The 24,404-nt window shown below is 37.0% G+C and overlaps 1 protein-coding gene across 1 annotated transcript in view; it reads right to left on the bottom strand.

Moving 5' to 3' along the window:
* Positions 1–21,925: 21,925 nt before the first annotated feature.
* LOC138923694 (collagen alpha-1(I) chain-like) overlaps positions 21,926–24,404 on the bottom strand; it is a 221,156-nt gene continuing 218,677 nt past the window's right edge. Inside the window, exon 6 of the mRNA XM_070264300.1 lies at positions 21,926–23,437. The gene's annotated coding sequence lies outside the window, so the exon portion shown is untranslated. The remainder of the gene's footprint in view (positions 23,438–24,404) is intronic.

Genomic DNA, 24,404 nt, shown 5'->3' with positions numbered 1-24,404 from the left:
TATGTGTATATGTTACATACTATATATATAATATCAAGGAATCTTCAAAATAGTAAGAGTAAGATATGAATTAAAGAATGAGCCATGCAAATATATGTATTTAATTATTGAATGATATCCCACTGTAAGAATATACTATTGTTTATCCCTTCCCCTTTTGAAAGACATTAGGTTGTTTTCAAGTTATTGCTTAAAATAGACAGTACTGACAGAAACATGTACATATCTCCTTTTGTACATGTGTAAGAGTTTTTCTAAGGTATTCTTTCCTAAAGTAGAAATAGAAATCTTGGTTCAGAGGGTTTTGGGAATCTTCAACTTTACCAAATGTTTCAAGTACCAGACTATGTTCCCTCTTGCAGTCCTGTTTCCTCATATCCTTGCCAACATACAGCACTAAGAGAATTAAGAACTTTGCTTCTCTGAAAGGTAGGTGTAAAATGATATTTCATTTTAAAATTTGCATTTCCCTCATTGTAAATGTAGTGATCATATTTTCATAGGATTTTCGGTCATTTACATTTCCTAAGAATTGCTTGTTTATATCCCTTGTCCATTTTCTATTATATTATTTGCTTGTGTGTCAAAATTTTAATCTGTAGAATTAAACAATTAAATTTAGAATATAGAAAAACTATATTCTAAATATAATATTTTGCCAATTATGTGAATTGCAAATGTTTTCTTTCAAAACTCACTTTCATAGCTCTTTCCAGTTACCTCCTCCTGGAAGATCCTAATTTTTGTTTTTTCTTGGTGAGAAAAGTTGACCCTGAGCTAATATCTGTTGCCAATCTTCCTCTTTTTTCTTAAGGAAGATTGTCACTGAGCTAACATTTGTGCCACTCTTCCTCTATTTCATGTGGAATGCGGCCATAGTGAGGTTTGACGAACAGTGCTAGGTCCACGCCTGGGATCCAAACCGGTGAACCGTGGGCCGCCTAAGTGGAGCATGCGAACTTAACCACTATGCCACGGGGCCGGCCCCCTCAAAGATCCTAATTTTGGTATCAAATCATTATTTTGCCTATTTTTGAAATGTTTATTAATGGATAAAAAATAATATTGTTTTGTGCAACTGACTTATTCTGTTCCATGTAGCTATAGTTTCTTTTTATTGCTGTTTAATTACATTATATGCATATACTACATTTTATTCATTCATTCTACTTGTGGTGGGCACTGCTTCTGATCAAGGAACTCACTTCACAGCAAATGCAGCAACAGGTCCATGCTCATGGAATTCACTATTCTTACCATGTTCTCCACCACCCTGAAAAAACTGGCTTGCTGTAACAGTAGAATGACCTTTTGAAGACTCAGTTACAGGGCCAGCTAGGTGGCAATATCTTGCAGGGCTAGGGCAGGTTCTTCAGGACGCTATATATGCTCTACATCAGTGCCCAGCATATGGTGCTGTTTCTCCCTTATCCAGGACTCTCTGGTCTAGGAATCAAGGAATTCCTTCCTGTTCCCACCATCTTATGCTTTATTGGTCTGAAAGTCTTAGTTCCAAAGGGGAGAATGCTTCCATCAGGTGACATAACATGATTCTATTGAACTGGAAGTTGAGACTGCCACTTGGACACTTTCGGCTCCTCATGCCTCTGAATAAACAGGCAAAGAAGGGAGTTACTATTCTGGGTGGGGAGATCGGGCCTGATTACCAAGGGGAATTTGGGCTGCTACTATACAATGGAGGTAAGAAAAGTATATCTAGAATACAGAAGCTCTGTTAGGCCATCTCCTAGTACTACCATGCCTTTTGATTGAAGTCAATGGAAAACTACAACAACTCAGTTCAGGCAGGACTACTAATGGCCTAGAAGCTTTAGGAATGAGGTTTGGGTCACCCTACCAAGTAAAGAAACAGGACCAGCTGAGAAGCTTCCTGACGACAGACAATATGGAATTGATAGTGGGAACTGGTAGTTATAAATACCAGCTATGACCACATGACCAGTTGCAAAAACTAGAACTGTAATTATTATGAGTATTTCTTCTTTATTTTGTTAAGAAATATTTGTGTGCATGTACACATAATATTTTTTATTTTCTCTCTTATCATATAACATAAGATTTAATAACTTTGCATCATAGTATTTAAGTTTTGTTAACTTTACCTCATGGTATTGAAGTTACAGGCTATGAAGGGATGAATGATTACCCAAGAACTTTGCATTATGTTCTGGTGAAAGGGTTTGTGGATTCAGTTACACGCAGAATAGTTGTATCTTATTTGGCAGAAGTACGACTTTGTTGTTGTCTTTAGAGATTAAATATGTTCAAAGAGATGTGTATGGGTGCCAAGTTGACAAGGGGTGGACTGTGAAGTCAACTTGGCTAGGCTAAGGCGCTCAGTCATTTAGTCAAATGCCAGTCAAGACACTGTGAAGCTAATTTTAAAATGTGAGTTACATTTAAATCATTAGACTTTGAGCAAATCAGATTACCTTCCATATCATGGGAGAACAATAGCCAATCAGTTGCAGGGCTTAAGAACAAAGACCGATGTTTCTCAAAGAAGAAATAATTCTGCCTCAAGATTGCAGTATAGAAACTGTGCCTGCTGGCCTGCCCTGAAGATTTCAGACTTAAGAGTACAACATCAACTCTTACCTGGATTTCCAGCAGGCTGGCCCACCCTACAGATTTCAGATTGCTAGCCCTCACAATATTGTGAGCCATTTTCTTAAAGCTCTCTCTCTGTCATCCTCTTTCTCTGTCTCTTTCTGTCTCTCTGTCTTTCTCTATGTCTCTTTTTCTCTCTCTCTATATATACATATTACGTTGATTCTGTTTCTCTAGAGAATCCCAACTAATACAATCTTATATTTAACTCTGCTATATAACTTATTAATTATCATAATTTATACAGTTATGTGCCACATAAATAAGTTTCAGTCAGCAACATACCATGTATATAATGGTAGTCTCATAAGATCAGGACCACATAGCCTACGTGTGTAGTAGGCTATACTATCTAGGATTTGTGTTAGTACACTCTATGATGATCACACAATGACGAAATCACCTAATGACGCATTTGTCAGGATGTATCTCTGTCATTAAGTGACATATGACTATAAAGTAAATTATTTTTGATTTTTCTGACTGCAAAGAGTGACAATTTTATTGCTTTCTTTCCATTCCATATACATTTTTCACCTTTCTTGTCTTATTATAATGGCTAGGCAACCCAATAAAACGTGAATAACAATGTTGATAGCAGGATATTAGTGAAGAAAGCTTTTAACATTTCATAATTTTGCACTTTGCTGTGGATTTTTGTAGATACACTTTATCATATAAGGAAGTTTTTAATTCAGTTTTATAAAAGTTTTTGTAAGTAATGGATGTCAAATCTTGACTAATTCCTTTTCTGAACATAAAAAGAAAATCTTACATTTTTTCTTTATTACGTTAATATAATTAAATATACTGATTAATTTTCAACCTAGCATTACTGGAATAATCCATTTCTGACTGGAATATTTTATAAATTTTTATATATTGTTAGATTTGGTTTGGACAGTTAAAAAAAATTTTTGTACTGTTGTTTATGTTATTTTTAATTCTTTCTTTACAGTCCACTGTGGGGTTATAATTTGTAAAATATTCCATATTTATTTTTCAACTTTTCCTTGAATTTCTGTTAATTTTTGTCTCCTAAAATTGAAGCTATATAGATATTTAGAATTATTATATCTTTTGGTTAATTGAAACTTCTATCACTATGAAACATTCCTTTTTATCTCTACTAATGCTTTCTGCCTTATAAAACACTTTGATATTATTATCACTACAGTTGCTTTTTTTGCTTTCATGTTTTTTATTTTTTTCTTCACTTTATTTTATATATATATTTTTATATGTGTCTCTTGTAACAAGCGGAGTTGTTGCTGTAGTTGATAAATTAAATCTGGAAAACATATTTGACTTTAATAGGGAATTTAATCTATTAACATTTATTGCAATCAATGACACATTATGTTTAAATCTACATTTTACTATTTGCTGATGATATCTTCCACATTTTGTATATACATATTTGCTCCATTTTCTATCTTATTTTGGTTTGAAAATTTTTTTATTATTTAATCTCAACTCATTAGGTTGAAGATCATAACTTTACTGTATGTGTGTATAACTTTTTACCACCATTTGAGACTTGAACATCAAACTCTCCTTGAAACTCAATTACTACCTGTTTTTTCAGGGGGAACCAAATGACAAATGACAGTGAATAAAGAACCGAGGGCCATGAGGGTACAATTGAAATAACCCACCATAAGAATAACATTTTCCAGAAACTTCGTTTTACCTTAAAAAGTCATACAATTTCCCTCATAGTTACCTGTTTGCTTTAAAATTTAAACAGCATGTTAGGTAACCATTATGAAAATAAATAGATAAATAAACAGAAATAAACAACCTCTCTTAGTTATTTGATGCAATGCTATATCATTGGCTCAATTGGTTCCTAAAAGTAAGACGAATGCAAAGAGATTTGACCTCTAATTTTGAGATCATTATCTATATGGTTCAACTTTTCTGTCTCAGTATCACAGTATTTAAAAGAGCTAGATTCATCGAAGTGGATGTTTACAAACATGTATTTTTTTATTCATTATTTTTTAAATTATAGAACACTACTAGAAATATGCTGGCTTTGGCAGAGATAAAAGTTGTATAATTTTGGTGTTGGGAAGGTTTCTGTCTCAGTTATTCCCTGAGTAGCCACCCACATTGCATGGTACAGCTTGGCACTCAGGAAATGGATATTGTTGTTTTTGTGCTTGTTATGATTGTCCTTAGTTTTGAACTATTCATTCCCTAATAATGCCCAATATCTTAGACCCAGAAGGAATGTGATGCAACTTTGAGGACAGCCCCTTCCTTTAGAAAAGCTAATATCTAACCTAAAATGTAAGTCGCCTCTATTTTTAAAGTTTTTTCCTCTTCCAAAAACACAGTTAAGAAAATGAAAAGGCAAATCATAGCCTGGCAGAAACCATTTACAACACATATATCAGACAAACAATTTGTATCAAGAATATATATACTTCTTACAAGTCAATTACAAAAAAAAAAGACAATTCAAATTGAAAAATAAATAAAAGATTTGACAAGACACCTCAAAAAATATTTCAAATGGTAAGCATATGAAAACATGCTCAATGTGAGAGAAATGCAAATTAAATCGACAATGAGATACTGCTACATCCCTATTAGAATGGCTGAAATTTAAATGACTGGTTATACCAAGGGTTTGTGAAAATGTGGAACAATTGGAACTCTCCTACAATGCTCAAAGGAATGGAATATTGTACAATCACTTTGGAAAACAGTTTGGCAATTTCTTAAAAAGTTAAAAATACACTTTCCTATGACCCAATCATCCCATTTCTAGATATATGCCCAAGAGAAAGGGAAGTATATATCCATACAAAGACTTACACCTAAACGTTCAAAGCACCTTTATCTGTCATACCAAAAACTGGAAACAACTCAAATGTTCATCAACAGATGAACTGATAATCAATTGCAGTGCATCCATACAACGTAATACTATTACGTAATAAAAAGAAACTAACTATTGAGATACAATTAAGAAACAGTTGAGTAATCTAGCATTTATGGCTGGCTTCACTGTTGGAAAGAGTGACTGTAAATAAAAGTGCAATTAATTATGAAAACATTGACATCCAAGAATGAAGCAAACTGAAATGTGGCTGCTGCTTATAGTATTTAAAGGAAAGTTGATTTTCTGGCAAGTAGTTATCCATATTGGCAAATCCTGAGGATACTTATAACACACTTACCTTAAGCAAACATAGAAACTTGTACACATAAACCTTAGTGTACATACATTTCAAATTTCAACTATTTTATTTTGATGCTAAGCAAAGGAATCATCTCGCTTTGTTATTTGTAGCGCCTCATGAATGTAAGTGCACGTAATATTTTTGAGGATAATCTCATGTACAATATCGATTATTTTATGTTTTGTTGCATTTACATTAAAAAAAACCTGAGGCTCATTATAACAATGTAGTTTTAAGCAAAACTGATATGAGCAAAGTTGCATAGCAAATTGATTTTCCCTTACTCTTTGCTCTTTGCTTCCAAGCAAACAAGGTCCTCTCCTTCTGGCTTCCATCCCATGAGGCCTCTCAATGCAATGAGGATTGCTTTACTTCCTCTCTGCTCATCCAGCACTTACTCTCGAGAATTTCTGGGGTGAGAAGGTAAAGGCTAATTTCAAATTCAGAGCTCCTCCTTTGAGATAACTTTTGGTCATCCTTAGTGCTCTTACCAAATGCTTTCAGGCTCTCACGACTTCAGGCACATACTGGAGGCACTTGCTGGCCTGTTTGTGACCGTGGGGGCCATGTGACTAGAGCTGGTGGATGACTTTTGAGTAGAAGTGGTATGTGTCACTTTGGGGATCTGAGTACCTAATTGCAACTGCAAGACCCTTTCAGGAATCCCTTTTTTTTTTGGAATGATAATGAGAAAAGTCCCTGAATGACTGTGCTGGACAGAAGCCCCCTGCTCTGGTGATGAACATGTTGTAAGCAAGAAAAAAAATAAAACTTTTACTATTTTAAGTTGCTGTGACTTGGAGGCCATTTGCTACCATAGCATGGGCAAGTCTATCCTGAGTGATCTAGTATCATATGGTATATTGGCACTGTGGCATTCTGGAGGCATTGCTTTAACCTTTGGTTTGGAATCCACTGGAGTGACTCTAATGGTAGATTTTCTGCCACGGGAAAGGGAGCAAGAGATCCTAAGCTGGGAAATAATTGGGGCAAATAGAAACCGTATATGCATGGGCCGGCCCTGTGACTGAGTGGTTAAGTTCATGCGCTCCACTTCAGTGGCTCAGGGCCTCGCTAGTTCAGATCCTGGGTGCGGACCTAGTACTGTTCATCAAAATCCTGACCTAGGACCACTCATCAGGCCATGCTGAGGCAGCACCTCACATAGCAGAACCAGAAGGACTTACAACTAGAATATGCAACTATGTACTGGGGGGCTTGGGGCAGAAGAAGAAGAAGAAGAAAAAAGAAAGAAAAGAGAAACCATATATGCACCCCAAAGCTGTTATATAAGCAGCTACAGATTCAGCCTACCTGCAGGGTTGGTTGCTGATGATGGTTTAACTGATGGATATTTTGGTGTTTTCGTCTTTTGACTGAGATCAAAAATAAAGGGCATTAACTGAAGAGTATATCTGCCCCAAATGCTCTTCTTTTTCGCAGCACTTTCTTAACATTTTGAGTCTCAGATATCATCTAAAAACAAAGAAAGCAAGTAGAACTTATTGACTGCAGAATCTACCAATTAAAGCACAACATCAAAGGAGGGTTTCTTTCCTCTCTCTGATAAATGTGATTAGTATAAAATGAAGAAGTCAGAGGAAGCTACTTTATAATTATTAAAAGGCTGAGAAATAAAACTCCAGCACTTACATTGACAACATTGCCCAAGCCTCTCTGAAAAAACTTTCTGAAGCGTAAGTAGGAAAAATGCATTGTAAGAGCGATGACAGCGGCTCACCAATAATTCTGTAAAATATGACTAATAGTATTGGAACAAGAATAAAGATTTTAGATTTTTTGGGGGGAGAGAGAACACACACAAACACAATGACTGGTCTTTGGTTATAGACAAATTGGATCTAACTTCCTAATATGAAAATCAGTTACCTGCCAGAAACTCAAAATTTTTTTTTATGGACAAGTTTTCAAAGACACTGTCAAGTCTTTCCCTAAATAAAGCAAGGTTTCAAATCAGCGGAGAATTATTATTTTTAAAAAACTCAGGCAGAAGGGCATCTGATGTTTTACAGACATTCCAACACCTTCAGGAAATTTGAACTCACACCAAAGAGTCTGATAGTCATTTGAGTCTCCGTCTGTACTGGAACACATGTGCACACACAATGCACACTGAATCACTCCAGTGGAAAAAAAAAAACAAACCCTGGTCTTAAATTATAGAAGTCTTCTACCATTCTTCTTAACCACAAAGTCTTTGGCAGCTTGAAACGGAGTGACTTAGGGTGATCTGGTCATAAAGCTTCCTTTGGTGCGAGAAGCCACGATACTGAACTGCAGGCAACTGCTACTCCAGGGGCACAGTGGTTATGAACCGAATAGCCCAGAAGAAAGCAAGGCTGAGGAACAATTTGGGGAGCAAACTAAGAAGGAGACATTATTTGTTCTAATTTGTCTCGTACAGCCACTTCTGTTTCTTCTAAGTTTAGTTATTTGTTTCGTGTTGTCAGCTTGTCAGAATTTGAGTGCTAAAATTAATTTTTATATTTCTTTCTTGCACCCAAAAATATCCCTGCCATTTTCAAGTCCTTGATCTATATAACACAACCTGCTGATACACATTCTGGGAGTAAAGTAAGTGGAAATTTTAGATTTCATTGGGGTGAATTCACAATTTGGTTGTTTGGGAGCAGTGTATGTTAAAAACATGAAATTGCTTGGTATCATTTATTATAATTTTATTGTCTTGGATATGTGCTACCTAATACGCATCATCTCATTTAATCTTTATAGTAAAGCTACTCTTATTACCCCTGTTCTACAGATGGGAAAACTGAGTCTTAACAAGGTTGCTACTTGTCCAAGATCACACAGCTTGGAAACAGCCAGAAGATGGGATCCAAACTTAGCCCTAACTCTTAACTACTGCTGTGTGTTGCTTTCTTAGATAGTCTTTCCTTTTCTACTTTTATAAAATGTTAGATTCTCTTGAAAGGAGCATCTGTATGTCTTTGAAAATGATAATTAGTGCTCATATCAGGGTTTCCACTAGGAAGGAGATGTAGATGGTTGAGTGCTTGAGAGCACGGGACCACCATGTCCTAGCTGTAGGACCATGAGTGAATCACACACATTCACTGTGCTTCTGTTTCTGTACCATATGGCCTTGTTGTGGAGTTTTACTTATTTTATATTTATAAAGCCCTAAGAGTGTCTAGCAGCTCGTATGCAAATGTAGGTGGTATTATTATTATCACATATGTCTGTGGATATCATAGTTACATACTTAGATAAATCATAAGCCACAGATAAGCTATCCCAGCTCAGCCACCCAAATGACACAGAAAGTCTTTTTCAAGACATTAAATAGAAAACCTCACTGCAGCTGTGACTCAAAGAAGTCCCAGTCCAGAGCAGGACACAATGAAAAAGTGATGGTCTGCCACATTGACTCACAAACTTTTAATTCAAATTTTGCCCCCTCTCCCGCTGAAGAAAAAATTATGACACAGTAATCCTGTTCTGAACTTTATCTCACATTTCAACAGCTCTTTGGGCCATCTCAGCTGATACAGTTCAAATTTCCTGCTGGTCAGGTAGCGCTAATATCTGCATTTCCCTTTTATTCCTTCCACATGATCTCAGGGCTTTCTTCACTGAGGAGGCACTCCCAGATTTGGGGTGAAAATTGAAACTTTAGAGCAGCAGTGGGGGCAGCAAAGCCAGCAGCATGGAAGGACTCATTAATCAGGGTCCAGAACTGCCACTGATTAGGACTCTGGGAAGTGGGGCACATTCTTCCCCTAGGGTGAATGTGGAAGTGCTTGGCTGGCTTTCTTCTTTTCTCTTTTCCTGTGGTGCCTCAAAAAATGTGCAAGCTCTGGCTCCTGGCCAGTGGAGTGATTTCTTTGTTTAAGGAAAAGTGTAAAGTATTTTCACATTAAATGAAGAACTTCAGACATCTCCAGGAATCTGTCCTTTGTGGGCTTGTTAAAATTCAACAAAGACCCATTTATACTTTAAGAGAAACTCTTCTTCCTTCATTGGGTTGCCTTTGGAGTTTTAATTTTTTTTCTGCAATGTCATTCTACTTTGTCCTAGCTGCTCCTCTCAAAGGAACTATGGTCAAATGCATTCATTTTCTTTTTTTAACCCTCAGATCTCTCTCTCTCTCTTATTCAATCTCATCTGTGTTCCTAGTATTCATTTAAGAAAAACTAAGACTCATGAGTTGACTTTAACTGACTTGTCCACTTGTGAGGGGTGACAGAAACATTTATTTTTGATTTTTGAAATCATAAAAGATTTACTAGGAAACCAGTTTTCTCTGAGTTTGTGATTTCCCTTTCTAAGTTTGGTACAATTCCTGTATATATTCAGTTTTTACAAGAGATGTCAGGAAATAAATTTAGGAGGAAATAGCCAAGTGAGAGTTAACTCCTGCCCCCTGTATTTATCTGGGTGCATGCATGTATCTTGTATTTCTAAGTGGTGAATGAAAAATATCCTTCACAAGAGAGAAGAAGAGTGTAAATTACAGGACGCTGGATTTCCATTCACTGCTGTGTGCCCATTGACCAACAGAGTGCCTCAAGTGTGTTAAACACTCAAAACTTGTCAGAAGGAATAAATGAAAAAAATGATAAAATATTCAGCCTTAAAAACCGTGTTGAATTGGCTCTTTTTTCTCTTGTTATTAAGCACTTGAACTTGTTCTCTAACACCTTTTGTACATTGATTCACAATGAACTGTATACCGTAACACCTTGTAGGAAAGAAACAAACACAAAATTTCTCACTAATCTTGTAGACAAACATTGTAATTCTAGGTCTTCTTGAGTAGAGTGCCTGTCAGGTCGGTGTGGCATAGACATTTAGTTCTACATGGCTGCAGGGCCTACCTGGGAAATTTATCAGCAGCTGTCTCAAAACTGTACCCAATGACACAATCAATTCCATACCTTCCATGTAACATATAAAGAAGGATTAGTCTTTATTATTGTTGGAGAATTCCCACTTAATACCAAAAGAATGTTTAAGTGAGATTATTTCCTGTCTAATTATGTTTGATTAATTCTTCTGGGATAATGTAAACTGATGGTGTGCATGACTGTGGATAGTTTTCCCACCGCATAGCAGAGGATGTAAGTAATGTCATTTACGTAATTTAATTGATTGAAAAATTGCTTGTTTTAATCATATGGCAGGTCTTCTATGAGAATTTTGGGGGAAAACGTTAGTGAACTGAAAAATATTTATCTAAAATAAATCTATGTATGTATCTATGTATCTATCATCTATGTAATTTATTTATGAGATGAGCAACCAAGATTGAGAACCACTCTTGTAACTGAAATTGGTTCTTCCTTGAGGACACTGTTTCCCTGGAAGTCTTCTTAATTACGGTTTCTTTCTTATTCCACGCTCTCCTAACCCCGGGTATGGAGATTAGGCAAGTCCACTTGTTTCTCATTGCCAGTTCTAAGCAAGCCTTCTCCTTCTTTCTTCAATCCTTCTAGATTTAGACCTTCTGTGACAGCTCATGTTGCCCTTCCTTGTTACTCTCATTTGCTGACCTCAGGGTCGCTCTCCTTTTCCTTTCATGAGTTTAGTTTTTAGATAAAAGTCACTCTCTCCTAAACTGTTCCTGTCTTATTTGTGGTAATTTCAAAATCTATGTAGATCCTTCCATTTAGCGTCTCAGCACCTTGACCTCCTCTCCTCTAAAATGATTACCTTCCATCTACATAAGGTAATCAGTACTAAGGTTATACCATATAGTTTCTTTTTTACTAACAACTCTTAACTTCCAGAAATTTCAATTTCAGGAATCTGTCTCCATGACCATTACCTTTTGTCTTTCCAGTTCACACATATTTCTACCCTAGTGGGGCCAAAACCAATTGGTCATGCCACTTTTTCATTGTCCTTCTTATCAACTCCCTTTTCTAGTCACCTGCCTTACATTCCATGATCCATCATTACAAATACTCTCTCTCTTCCATTGTATCTGTCTTGCAGAATTTCATCCATGTTTGAATCCATCTCTTTGCCTACTCCACATCTTCTCTCTTACAGCTAAATATGGCTGCATACAAACACAGCCAGAGTGATTGTCTTCCTTTAAATTTATGACCTCTAGGGGCCGGCCCAGTGGTGTAGTGGTTGAGTTCGTGTGCTCTGCTTCAGTGGCCCAGGGTTCACTGGTTTGGATGACAGTGCTGACCTACGTACCACTTATCAAGCCATGTTGTGGCAGGTGTCCCACCTGTAGAGGAAGATGGGCACAGATGTTAGCTCAGGGCCATTCTTCCTCAAAAAATAAATAAATAAATAAATTTATGACCTCTACTCTCAAGTGGGCTTTTAATGTTGCCTGGCAATCATATTTCCCTAGTCAATTCATTCTCCCCTTCTCCCTGAAAAATGTTTCCTACTTTTTCTTCTCTCCTCAAACTTACAATACTTTCTCTTAGGTCCTAACTCCAAGTTGATGACCTTACTTCCAGAGAAAATAGAAACAAACAGAAGAGAGCTTCCACAAGCTCCTACCATAATAACTATCCACCTACTTGCATCTGTTCCTTTGACAGTGGATTACTTATGGGTGTTCCTATCTAAAGACATGTCCTCCACTTGGCAGGAAACTGCTTGCTTTCTCTCCCACTTTTAGACACTGTTCTCCCTCCTGTATCATTTTCCTCCACTTTCTATAGATCATTTATATCATTCTACAAGTATCTTCTTCTTTAGCTCATCTGAAAAAAAGATTTTATTGACCTTGTCCTCAATCAGTTACCACTGAATTTCTTATTTCTTTTTACATAAAAACTTTCCAGTGGTGTGAGCAACATGGCAGAGTGAACTGTTCCCTTTGTCTCTCCCTCTTTGAACTACAGCTAGACATTCATGGATCACTGGAGGATACCCAAACAACACATCAGGATGCCTGAGAGACCAGTGCTGCTATACATCTGAAGGGGGATGAACTACCCCCAGGGAGGTGGTGGAGATAGGTGAGCACTCTCCCACTGTCAGGCAGCCCATTACCTGCATGTGGCTGCTGTCCTGGCTGAAGCACTCATAGCACTACTGTGGTCCCTAGTGGGGATGTGCACCTTGGCATGACTGTGTAAACAGGTGATGGCAGCCCTAAGACCCCTTGTGATCACCTCCCCATCCAGTAGGAGAATCCACTGGGCTACACGGTCCACAGGGAATAGCTCAGGCTTGCCCCAGTGGGGATGCTACACCTGCCCACGAAGAAAAACAGCTGGTACAACATGGCACTAGATGGCAGCAGACCTGTGAGTCCAGGTGAGCAACATGCATAGTACTGCTGCAGTCTCGAAGGAGGGAGTGTGTCTGGGAAGGACTATTGGAGCAGGTAGCCCCAACCCAGAGCCTATGCATGAGTGCTTTCCCATTTGGTGGGAGACACCACAGGGCTGCTGCAAACCCAAGAAGTGGCCCAGGCTTAGACAAACACAGCAGAACAGGGATCCTGGTGGGCTCAGATTACACAGCTCCCGCCTCCTGTCCCCAGTGGAAGAAGGTGGAAGCTGTGACCAAATAATGTCTCTATGCAAAGGCACAAATCCATGCCATCAAGCAGTATGAAAAAAAATATTAAATCTTCAGACCAGAAAGAAAGTGACAAGTACTCAGAAATCAATCCTAAAGTCACAGACATTTATAATTGAAATGACAGAGAATTCAAAATAGCTATCATAAAAAAACTCAATGAGTTAAAAAGAAAATACAGATAGTTCAATGAAATCAGGAACAAATTTAATGAACAGACAGAATTCTTCACAAAAGAGATTGAAACTATAAAGAGGAACCAATCAAAAATGTTGGCGGTGAAAAACACAAGGGATGAGAAAAAGAAAAACCTGGACTCCCTGAATAGTAGAGCTGATATTATGGAAGGACAAATCAGAAGTCTTGAGGACAGAAACATAGAAATGCTTCAGATGGAGGAGGAGAAAGAACTAAGACTAAAGAGAAATGAAGAAATTCTCTGAGAAATATCCGACTCAATTAGGAAATGCAACATAAGGGTTATAGGTATGAGAGGGAGAAGAGAAAGAGAATGGAGCAGAAAACTTGTTCAAAGAAATAATAGCTGAGACCTTCCCAAACCTGGGGAAGGAGCTGGAAATACATGTTACAGAAGCCAACAGGTATCCAAATTATATCAATGCAAAAAGACCTTCTCCAAGGCGTATAGTAGGAAAGCTGACAAAGAAATGACAAAGAAAAAATATTAAGGGTAGAAAGGCAGAAGAAAGTAGCTTACAAAAGAATCGCTACCAGGGTTTCAGTGGCTTTCTTAGTAGAAATCTTACAGGCTAGGAGAGAGTGGAATGATATATTCAAAATTCTGAAAGACAACAACATTCAGTCAAGAATACTCGATTGAGCAAAAATAACCTTCAGATATGAGAGAGAAGTAAAAATTTTCCCAGATAGGCAAAAGCTAAGGGAGTTCATTTCCAGAAGACTCACCCTACAAGAAATCCTCAAGAAGGCACTCAGACCTGAACAAAAAAGTGAATGGCATTCCAAAACGCTGAGCAAGGAGATAAATAGATAGATAAAATCAGAAAACTGTGGGTTTCTATCAGAAGAGGTTAGCAAACAATTATAACATAAAAGATAAAGGAAAGGAAAACACCAAAAATAAAAATAATGTTGTCATTTTAACCATAAACTCACAACACAGAATAGAATAAACTATGACAACAACAACTTAGAAGGGGAAGAGGAAAGGGATGGAAGTGGCTTGGTCTAAGAAAATTAGAGGCTTTCAGAAAATGGACTATCTCCATTTTTTATACAAACCTCATGGTAACCACTAAACAAATACCTAGAACAGAGACACAAATGATAAATAAGGAGAAAACTAAAAAAAAAAACAAGCATAGAAATCTACCTAATTAAATTGGTAGTCGAAAATATATTGGACAAGAAACAAAGGAAATGCAGAAGAACCCCAAAACAAGCAATAAAATGGCAGCATTAAGCCCTCATATATCATTGATCACCGTAAATGTAAAAGGATTGAATTCTCCAATCAAAAGACTCAAAGTGTCTGGATGGATTACAGAATAAGACCCAACAGTATGCTGCCTCCAGGAAACACATCTCAGCTCCAAAGACAAACACAAGATAAAAGGAGATATTAACAACAATGCAATAATAGTAGGGGACCTCAAAACCCCTTGGATGGATAGATCATCCAGACAGAAAGTCAACAAGGAAACTGGGGAATTAAATGAAAAACCAGATCAGATGGACTTAATAGATATATATAGAACACTCCATCCAAAAACAGCAGTTTACAACATTCTTCTGAAGTGCACATGCAACATTCTCAAGGATAGATCATATATTGGGAAACAAGGCAAGTCTCAATAAATTTAAGAGGATTGAAATAATACCAAGCATCTTTTCTGATCACAGTGCTATGAAACTAGAAATCAATTACAAGAAAAAGCCTGGGAAAGGGGCAAATATGTGGAGATTAAACAACATGCTACTAAACAACCAATGGATCATTGAAGAAATTAAAGGAGAAAACGAATATTATCTGGAGACAAATGAAAATGGAAACACAATATAACAACTGATTTGGGATGCAGAAAAAGTGGTCCTAAGAGGGAAATTCATTGCAATATGGATCACCTTAACAAACAGGAACAATCTCAAACTACACCTAACAGACTTATAGAAAGAAGAACAAAGCCCAAAGTCAGTAGAAGGAGGGAAATAATAAAAATTAGAAGAGAAAGAAATGAAATTGAAACAAAAAGACAGTAGAAAGGATCAGTGAAACAAAGAGCTTGTTCTTTGAAAAGATAAACAAAACTGAGAAAACCTTAGGCAGACTCACTAAGAAAAAAAGAAAGAATGGTGAAATAAATAAAATTAGAAATGAAAGAGGAGAAATTACAACTGACACCACAGAAATAGAAAAGATTAGAAGAGAATAGTGTGAAAAACTATATGCCAACAAATTGGACAATCTGGAAGAAATGGATAAATTCTTAGACTCTTTCAATTTCCCAAAACTGAATCAAAAAGAAATAGAGGATCTGAATAGACTAACCACAAGTGAAGAGATTGAAACAGTAATCAAAAACCTCCTAAAAAATAAAAGTCCAGGACCAGAAGGCTTCTCTGGAGAATTCTATTAAACATTCAAAGAAGATTTATCACCTATCCTTCTCAAACTATTCCAAAAAATTGAGGAAGATAGAATACTTCCTAACATGATCCCAACATCACCCTGATCCCAAAGCCAGATAAGGACAACACAAAGAAGAAAAATTACAGGCCAATATCGCTGATGAACATAGATGCAAAAATCCTTGACAAAATACTAGCAAACTGAATACACCAATACATTGAAAAGATCATACACCATGATCAAATGGAATTTATACCAGGGACACAGGGATGGTTCAACATCCACAAACCAAACAATGTGATATGCCACATTAACAAAATGAAGAACAAAAACCACATGATCATCTCAATAAACACAGAGAAAGCACTTGACGAGATCCAACATCCATTTATCATAAAAACTCTCAATAAAATGAGTATAGAAGGAAAGTACCTCAACATAACACAGGCCATATATGACAAACCCACAGCCAACATCATACTCAATGGGGAAAATCTGAAAACCATCCCACTGAGAACAGGAACAAGATAAGGGTGCCCACTCTCACCACTCTTATTCAACATCATACTTGAGGTTTTAGCCAGAGCAATTAGGCAAGAAAAAGAAAGAAAAAGAATCTGAATAGGCAATGAAGAAGTGAAACTCTTGCTGTTTGCAGATGAAATGATTTTATATATAGAAAACCCTAAAGAATCTATCAGAAAACTGTTAGAAATAATCAACAATTACAGCAAAGTTGCAGGGTACAAAATCATCTTACAAAAATCAGTTATATTTCTATACCCTAATAATGAACTAACAAAGAGAACTGAAGAACACAGTCCCATTTACAATCACAACAAAAAGAATAAAATATCTAGGAATAAATTTAACCAAGGAGGTGAAAGACCTATACAACAAAAACTATATGACACCAATGAAAGAAATTGATAATGAGATAAAGAAATGGAAATATATTCCATGCACATGGATTGGAACAATAAACATAGTTAAAATGTCCATACTACCTAAAGCAACCTACAGATTCAATGAAATCCCAATCAGAATCCCAGTGACATTCTTCATGAAAATAGAGCAAAGAATCCTAAAGTTCATATGAGGCGAGAAGAGTCCCCGAATAGCTAAAGAAATCCTGAGAAAAAGGAGCAAAGGTGGAGGCATCACAATTCCTGACTTCAAAATATTCTACAAAGCTATAGTGATCAAATCAGCATGATACTGGTATAAAAACAGGCACACAGATAAATGGAACAGAATTGAAAGCTCAGAAAGAAACCACACATCTAAGACAGCTAATCTTCAACAAAGGAGCTAAGAACATACAATGGAGAAAGGAAAGTCTCTTCAATACATGGTGTTGGGGAAACTGGACAGCCCCATGCAAAAGAATGAAAGTAGACGATTATCTTTTGCCACACGCAAAAATAAAACTCAAAATGAATCAAATACTTCAAGGTAAGACCTGAAATCATAAAACTGCTAGAAGAAAATATATGACTGTGGTTTTAAAAGGATCTTTTTGAATACCGTGTCTATTTGGACAAAGGAAACAAAAGAAAAAATAAACAAGTGGGACTTCGTCAGACTAAAGAGCTTCTGCAAGGCAAGGGAAAGCAGGATCAAAATGAAAAGACAACCCAGCAACTGGGAGAACATATTTGCAAATCATATATCTGACAAGGGGTTAATCTCTATAATATTCACACGACTCAACAACAAAAAAACAAACAACCTGATCCTGACATGGGCAGAGGATATGAACAGACATTTTTCCAAAGAAGATATACAGATGAGGCTCATAAAAAGGTGTTCAACATCACTACTCATCAGGGAAATGCAAATCAAAACTAGACTAAGATATCACCTTACACACATTAGAATGGTTATAATCACCAAGACAAAGAATAACAAATTTTGGAGAGGTTGTGGAGAAAAGGGGACCCTCCTACACTGCTGGTGGGAATGCAAACTGGTGCAGCCACTATGGAAGACAGTATGGAGATTTCTCAAAAAATTAAAAATAGAAATAGCATATGACCCAGCTATCTCACTACTGGGTATTTATCCAAAGAACTTGAAATCAGCAATTCAAAGAAACTATGCACCTCCGTGTTCATTACAGCATTATTCACAATAGCCAAGATGTGGAAGCTACCCAAGAGCCTATCGACTGATGAACGGATAAAGAAGATGTGGTATATATCATACACTGGAATATCAGTCAGTTGTAAAAAAAGACAAAATTGTCCCATTTGCAACAACATGGATGGACCTTGAGGGTGTTATGTCAAGTGAAATAAGCCAGACAAAGATAAACACTGCATGATTTCACCCATATGCAGAAGATAAACAAACACACAGACAAAGAGAACTTTTTACTGGTTACCAGAGGGAAAGGGAGTTAGTGGGTGGGGACAAACGGTGAAGGGGTGCACTCATATGGTGACTGACAAATAATAATGTACAATTGAAGTTTCACTATGTTCTAAACTATAATGATCTCAATAAGAAAAGAAAAAGAAAAAGAAAAACAAAACTTTCAAAATGTTGTCTAAATTAACAGTCCCTAATTCTCCCTCTACCTTTTTTTTCTTAAACCTCTCCAGTCAGGCTTTTGAACTCACTGATGTGATGACACTGCTCTTATTGAATCACCAATGACCTCCATATTGCTAAATCCAGGTCAGGTGAACCATTTCACTTGACTCATCGTCAGAATTTAATATGGTTGATCACTCCCTCTTCCTTGAAAGTTTCCTCAGGTGGAATTCAGGACACTATACTCTTCAGGTTTCCTTTTTTCTCACTGGCTGCTCCTTCTAGGTCTTCTCTGTGGATTTCTCTTAACCTCCCTGACCAAGAATTACTGAATGGCCCAGGGCTAAGTCCTCAGATTCTTCTCTTCTCTCCTTACATTCACTATTTTGGCATACTCATCTTTTTCGTGATTTTAAAATTCATTTCCCCCATGACAACTCCAGATGGATATCTCCATCCTGGACCTCTTCTCTCAACTTAATATCTCTCCACTTAAATATGTAGTAGGTATCTCAAATTTAGCAAGTCCAAAATCACACTCTTACATTTTCCTCCAAATCTGTTCCTCACAGGGTCTTTTCCATATCCATAAATTACGACTCCACACTTCCATTTGTCCAGGCCCAAATCTCTGGGGTCAATCTCTCTTCTTTTCTCATGACCTGCTTTCAATCTGTCACCAAGTATTGCTCACTCTACCTTTAAAATATATCTACAAACCAACCAGTTTGCCTTCCCTTCATTTTCATCAATTTGGTCCAAGTTATCATCATTTCTGGAATGAATAAATGTAGTAACCTTTTAGCTAAGCTGTATGCCCCCATTTCTACCTTTGTCACCCCAACAGTTTGTTATTAATATAGCTGACTTATAAAGCATAAATTCAAACATCACTTTTCTAGATAAACCCTCCAATGGCTTCTCATCTCACGGTAAAAGCCAAAGTCCTTACTTTGGTCTGCATAATCTGGCCCTGGTTATATCTGTGCTCATCTCTCCTAGTTGCTCCTGTCTGGTCATTTTGCTCTTCTTCTCACACTCCATGCACAATCTTCCTTTAAAGCTTTTGTACTTGCTGTTTCCTCTACAGAACAAGTTTTACCATAAATGCACATGACTGGATTCTCTCTGTTTCTACTGAAGTACAGCCTTCTCAGTGAAGCATTTCCCGGCCACCATATTTAAAATTCCATTCCCTGTTCCTCTTGCTTCCTTTATTTTCCTCTATAACACCTAGCAATATCTAGCTTACTACATATTTTACTTGTTTATTTTGTCTATTACCTATCTCCTTTTGGTAGAGTATGGGCTTCATTCTGTTGTGTTAACTACTGTACTTCCAAGCATTCTGTAAATATTTCTTGAATGAATAACAATGAATGAATACAATAATGTTCCAGATTACTAAATGGCCAAAGGCATTATTGAGATCTCAGGGAAAAAATGACTGCAAGAGAGAAAAAGAGAAAAAAAAATTGTTCTAAATGTCTAAAAAAGATTGTGTTGAAATAGAAAACTCTTTACCTAAGAATTGTGTTAGATATCCAAAGAGCTAAACATAAGTACAAATTACGTAGGAGTCTTTTCTATATTTACAGCTACACAGTTTGATGAGAATCACTTATTGTTAAGAACATGTATTCTTCACAAGAGTTCGATGGAATATTAAGGTAAAGTTCAATGCATTGTCTGATATTTAATAGTAAAACACCAATTTGTATAGAACATAATTTACAAGTCTCCACCAGTAATAACAGAAATAGAACAAGACGATTTAAAACATCTTATTTAGTGATTTTCATTAATTTTCTAGCGTTATTCATTTATGGACTACAGTGGATAACCTAACATTCAGGGCCAAAATGAAGTCCATATAAAGTGGGGAGACCTGTCACCCATGATGTAGATTTTGCACTTGGATTTTACATAGAATCCTGGACAATTCCTTCAGCCCTTACAGGGTCCTTTTCACTGTAATCAGTTATCAGCACTTCATATGCTTGTGGGCGTTTTGCACCAGATTGTTAATCAGTCTATGCTTCCCCTCCTGCCAGTAACGATAGAGTTACTTCTGAAGATCCGATTTTCTTTCTTTCAGTGGGTGAAAAGCAACCAGAGACAGCTTGAAGAATTCCAAATGCTGTCAAAAAAACCAGACTGAATTAGCCAAGGGAGGAGAAGGGAAGTGGAAAGAGCAGCCACATGAGTTCATGGGCCTGGCTTTTTATCATGCCTACTCTTGGGGCCACATCAGTGGCCTTGCTTTCTTGCCAGAAGCAGTACAAGTCATAATTAGAATATGGAATATTGCAAAGAAAGGGGAAAAGGCCCCATCTGTGCAGCCACTTTAACTACAAGCCCAGAGCCTGTTTTACAGCTGAGGCACAAAGACTGTATTAATACATGTGGTTAGTTCCTTCTCTATACATACTGTAGATTCATTGTGTCTGCTTTTCCTAGGTGGAGCAAACACAGACATACAATATTTTGTTCTCTTTTTGCTGTTACACTTCCTTTCTTGCCAGATGCAGCAAACCCCTTCCTAAGCCCTTCTGTCTGTACTGCTCTGCATGTTGACACCAATCAGCTTGCAAGTGAGCAGGGCTGTCAGCGCTGGATATTTTCTCCTCCATTGTCACTGGTCTAATGACATCCTCTGGTTTATGCACTTTTCTCTCCAACACCACCATAAGCTAGAATAACTCACCCAATCTGGGTGTTAGGCACCTCTCCTATAATTCATGCCAAGTAAAGGAAATCCCTAGACTTAAGGACAAATAGTGTAGCATATGTACAGAGGACTGTGCAGGCTCCATGTGTAAACTTTCCGTTTAATATAATGAAATAAAGCATTTCAATGTGCATGGTGCTTTTTATTTATTTTTTATTTTTTTGCAGATAAAGAAGTAATTAGGGATGAGAGATCCTAGTACAATAGGACCATTATTCCTAAAATCACCATGAGAGTAAGTGAGAGTTTTATATATTTAGGTGGCTTTCACAGTCTAGAATGCTATAGAAGCTTAACAAATTATTGTTAATTAATATTTAAGCACAAGTGTTGACTGAGTCATAATGCTAAAGGATGTCTTTGGGAATATTCTTTAGGTAGCAATAATTTATCCAGACTTAGCATCAGTGTCTGATTAAATGTCTTTACTCCAGTATCATCATGAAAATCCCATACATGTTTTCGTATTTTCAGAAGCCAGTAGGGCCCAGCACCTAGTAGGTATTCCAAAATATGTTTAAACAGTTAAACTGCTTTTCCTGGATTTTTATAACCTCTGGGTTATGTTTCAGCAACTAAAGCCAATTGAGAGCTGTATTCTGGCTGCTCTAGAGATAAGTGCTAGGATTTTGTTCAGCAGTATTTGTCTTTGGAATTTACTTCTTTTTAGAATTTTTCCTTGTTAGAGTGAATGAGGCCAGTAGAATCAGAGAAGACCAAGCTTCAAGGTATACTATTATAGATGAAATATCGCTAATGTATTTGTTTAGATTAAACAGTACATTATTTGGTTTATACCTTCAGTAATGATAATTTTGTAATAGAGATGTTTGTTAAGCCCAGTTATAGTATATTGCAAGGTTGGTACCATTTTCTCAGCACTGGTTAGTGAAGGCTGAAATGCCATGGAAACATTGGACCATAGCTCACCATCACAATAATCACATAGCATAGTAGTTCTGCATAAGCTGACGTGGAAATCGTCATATACGAGTAGCATAATTACATGAAAATGGAGCCAGCTAACAACAAAAGAGGAGTAAAAGGTAGGATAAAACATAAGATTGAAACAAGATTGGTTGAGCAATTTCTACAAAGTTGTGAGTAGAAAGATTTGGGAAAAGAATCACTTAAATTATAACATCCACTATGATTTTGATTTTTAAAAATTGCTTTGTTTTCTTAACTTGGATTAGAAATTGGGTTGATTTAGACCTGAGGGCTGATCTTCTATTTCTAGAATACCTGATTATTTATCTTTTCTCGTTTCTTTAAAATCAATTTTACTATTTTTAAAGAGAATTTCTTAAAAGCTTAACCATATCACACATGGAAATTATTTTGTGCTTGCTAAGGAATCACTTTCTTATTTTTGTTCCTTAGGTAATACAAGTGTCAAAATAAATAGTTATGAACAGCTTGTTATGTGAAGGCATTGTGCTAAGCAAGCTCCTTCATTTGTATTAATAAAAATATAATTCTAAATAAATGGTCTCAACATTTTTTTCTAAGGTTAATATGTCAAATACAAAAATAAGGAAATAGTTGACATTAGCAAGTTGGCAGAATGGGAGGTCCCTGCTCCTCTCCCTCCTCAGCAACAATAATTTGGCAGCTACCCATACACAAAAGTGCCTTGTGAGAGCTTCCGGATCCAGACAGGAGACTGAAACCCCAGTGGAGCCCAAGGCAGAGAGGAGTTGTTTTGAGATGGCAGGCCCATGCCCAGGTGGCTGACTTGCCAGCCTTGGTCCCTGCTACAGACCTAGTGATAGGCCTGACTTGTCTACAGTCCCATTTGGCCTTGGTCCTGCCACCAGCACAATCCACCAAGGGACCCAGCAGGATCATGCCCACCTGTACTTTGGGTAACAGGCCTTCTGACGTTTGTCCTCAGTGTGGTCCTATGACTGGACTCCAGCCCCGCTAAGCTGCAACCTGTAAGCAGTCCTGTCCACTCAGGAACCAGGTAGGAGATGCACCCATTTGTGGTCCCCCGAGGCAAGTCCACCAACCTCAGTTTGACAGCAGATCCTGAAATGGCGGTGTAACTGAGCTCCAGTCCCTTTCAGCTGTGGTCTGGGAGCAGTCCTGCCTGCCCAGAGACTGGTGGGAGATACACCCATCTGCCCCTGGAGGCAGGCCCAACGACCTTGGTCCAACTGTGAATCTTGAAGTAGCCCTCTGGTGTTCGCATAAAAACAGACACATAGACCAATTAAAGAGAACAGAGAGCCCAGAAATAAGCCATGCATATATAGCCAACTAATCCTTGACAAGGGCACCAAGAATACACAATGGGGAAAGAATAGTCTCTTCAATAAATGATGTTTGGAAAACTCAAATCCAGACACAAAAGAATAGAACTGGACTCTTATCTTACACCATACACAAAAATGAACTAAAAATACATTAAAATCTTAAATGTAAGACCTGAAAATATTAAAAGAAAATATAGGGGAAAAGCTTTGACATTGGTCTTATCAATAATTTATTGGATATGACACCAAAAGCATAGGCAACAAATGCAAAAATAAACAACCAGGGCTACATCAAACTAAAAAGCATATTTACAGCACAGGAAACAATAAAAAAAATGAAAAAGCAACCTATGGAATGGGAGAAAATATCTTCATTCCATATATCTGAAAAGGGGTTAATATCCAAAATGTATAAGGAACTCATACAACTTAGTAGCAAAAAAACAAATAACATGATTTAAAAATGGGCAAAGGACCTGAAAAGACATTTTTCCAAAGAAGACATACAAATGACCAACACGTATACGAAAAAGTGCTCAACATCACTAATCATTAAGGAAATGCAAACCAAGACCTCAATGAAATATCACCTCACGCCTGTTAAGATGGCTGTTAGCAAAAAGACAAGAGATAGCAAGTGTTAGTGAGGGTATAGAGAAAAGGGAACTCTTTTACACTGGTGTTAGGAATGTAAATTGGTATCACTATTATGGAAAACAGTGTGAAGCTTCCTCAAAAAATTTAAAAAATAGAACTATTATACGAACTAGCAGTAATCTCACCTCTGAGTATATATCTAAAAAAGAAATGAGTATCTTGAAAAGATATCTGCCCTCTCATGTTCATTGCAGCGTTATTCACGATAGCCACGACATGGAAACAACCTAAGT

Source organism: Equus caballus, chromosome 4, assembly GCF_041296265.1.
Source record: "Equus caballus isolate H_3958 breed thoroughbred chromosome 4, TB-T2T, whole genome shotgun sequence".
In the NCBI taxonomy this organism is placed as follows: domain Eukaryota; kingdom Metazoa; phylum Chordata; class Mammalia; order Perissodactyla; family Equidae; genus Equus; species Equus caballus.
The sequence above is the reverse complement of the archived record's forward strand: the minus strand, read 5'-3'. Positions and strand labels throughout refer to the sequence as shown.